Raw genomic sequence first — 2,354 nt, 5'->3', positions numbered from 1 at the left:
AATCAATATATCCGCAGGTCACATGACGCAAGTCGTATTTTATTCTATTCGCATTTTTTTGCTACCGTCAAAAGCGTTTCATTGGTTTCTATGCCAGTCTTAATTTTTCGATGCGATCATTGGAAACACTTTAAAAGAAATATTTTGCTACATATCAAAATTATTGACCATTACATTCTATATTTCGATAACAATGTCTTACAATTTTACAATTTTCGAAATTTTTGCCCGAGAAAGCTACACATGTTTCAGTGGGTGGCACATTTTGCCGTAGGCACTCTGCCGCCTTTTGTCGTCCTGCGCTAGCAGCGGAGCCTTCAGTAAAAATAAAAGGGATTAACCGAGAAGGATCATCTGCATAGAACACTGTGACAGTCTTCGAACCTCCTCAATAAAATAAAGGTCGGGAGAAATACATGTCACGGTGGCCACTAAGATGGTACAGCACAATTGGGAGGGGGTCCTGTGACTGGTCTGTCCAGCGTAGTTTCGAAAACTGTGTTTTGCTAGTCTTCTGTTATCAGTTTGTTATAATAAGCTTTCGTGCGTTAAAATGCGGCATTTTTTCATAGTGTTTGACTTCTAAATACACATTTTTGGGACTAGAGACAGCGAATTCAAATTCTTGATTGAGTGCCGCTATCTCCCTTTTTTCAAACAAGTGACTGAGATATAAAAATAATTTTGTACGCTCTGGTACCAACACATTTTTAACCGTCCTATTTTCACAAATGTCCCGAAGTAAAACATGACCTAAGATGAGCGAAGTTCTGGAACACAATGGTTTATGTGCACCCCATGAAATTCTTAAACCTCTCCACCCCCGCCGACGAGACGTGCCAATCTACAACCTTCGTCGACCTTTAGTGTTAAAAAAATGGTCAATATGAAAGCAATCATAGTGAGTAATCGAACTGCTTTAAGAAAATTGTCTGTTGTCTGTTGTTGCCAGGAAGAAAGGGAAGGAAATTGCACAGGCCTGCTCACTGGCTCAAGCCGAGCCACAATCGCTACCACGTGCAGATAGAAGGAGAGTTGGAAGATGGGATAGAAAGACAAGATAGTAACGACGCGCGGTATAAAGACCCAGGCCGATCCCGGAGGCAGTGCAATACCGGGCCAACCGGTGGCGGAAGTGAAGCAACCTTCAAACTCTCCGCCACATTTCCAAAAATAAGTTCAATTGCGACCCGTATCAGATATTTTACAGAAAATTGCCGAACCGGATTTCTCTTTTCCTTTTGTGTTTCCGTCGATCACATGCCACTGGCGGTATCCGAAACGAGCGGCGGCTAGTGATTGTTTTTGTTCTGCTTTTTAATCAATTATCTTTCTGCCATAATATATTTACCCTCCTAATAAAGCATTTAGTCAACACCACAAATTAAAAAATAGGAGCATTCTCTTGAGCTACAATGTTTCGAGCGCTGCTGGCTTCCTTTGTGTGTATTTTTTTCAGTTAAGGCAATTCTTCTCCAGTCTGCCTTTGGGAACCAAATAATTCTTATGGCGCAAAGACAAGGGCGAGAGCACCGTTTTTATGGTGTCTCCTTGCCTTATTTTCTTCAGAAAGGCGGCTTCAGTGTGTTGCAGACAATTGTCTCGCATACCTTTATCGTTTAAATCCGCTAGCTGAATTGAAGGAGCTTCCTTTCCTCATTATGCACCTGGCGATAGGGCAGCTTTTATAGCATGATGATGAATCTTTTTGTCTATTCTGTTTTTTCTCTAGCCGGTAGTCACGTTGATCAACATCTGAGGAATTGAGCCGTTGTTGCAGTTATGCCACATACTTTTCTATTTTAATTGCTTCAGTTTGGAAAAATAACGGGATACGCCCCGCAGTCTGCACTATAGCTTGGGAACGCTTAGGAAAAATCTAAGTTTGTCAGTATCGACTGGAGGTCGTGCTATTGAGTAACAGGCATGCACACATACCATCAAACAACGGAGCTTTTAATAGAGAGAAAGGGAGAAACAGTTAGATGCAGGTATCACGATAATTGGCAGTTTTGACCAATCATGATAAAGTTAAACTTTCTGTCAAAAATCTCTGACGATAGTCTGTTCCACCATTCACTTTCTAGCGGCTATCAAGGCGTTCTTTTTTATTTTTTGCATCAATTGTCTTAATCAAGTTTCTGTGCCAAAAAAATCCACTTTGATTTTTGGTTCTCTAGACAATGATTTGTCTTGATGCTGGAAAATTCAACGTCACCGCGGTGGCTCAGTGGTTATGGCGCTCGACTGCAGGCCCGAAAAACGCGGGTTCGATCTCAGTCGCGGCGGTTGCATTTCGATGGAGGCGAAATACTAGAGGCTCATGTATTGGGTAATGTCATTGCACGTTAAAG

At 41.7% G+C, this 2,354-nt stretch overlaps 1 pseudogene; it reads right to left on the bottom strand.

Annotated features, from left to right (window-relative positions):
• Positions 1–1,081: 1,081 nt before the first annotated feature.
• Positions 1,082–1,203, bottom strand: LOC144102833 (U2 spliceosomal RNA; annotated as a pseudogene).
• Positions 1,204–2,354: the final 1,151 nt, after the last annotated feature.

This window comes from Amblyomma americanum, chromosome 8 (assembly GCF_052857255.1).
Source record: "Amblyomma americanum isolate KBUSLIRL-KWMA chromosome 8, ASM5285725v1, whole genome shotgun sequence".
NCBI lineage: Eukaryota > Metazoa > Arthropoda > Arachnida > Ixodida > Ixodidae > Amblyomma > Amblyomma americanum.
The sequence above is the reverse complement of the archived record's forward strand: the minus strand, read 5'-3'. Positions and strand labels throughout refer to the sequence as shown.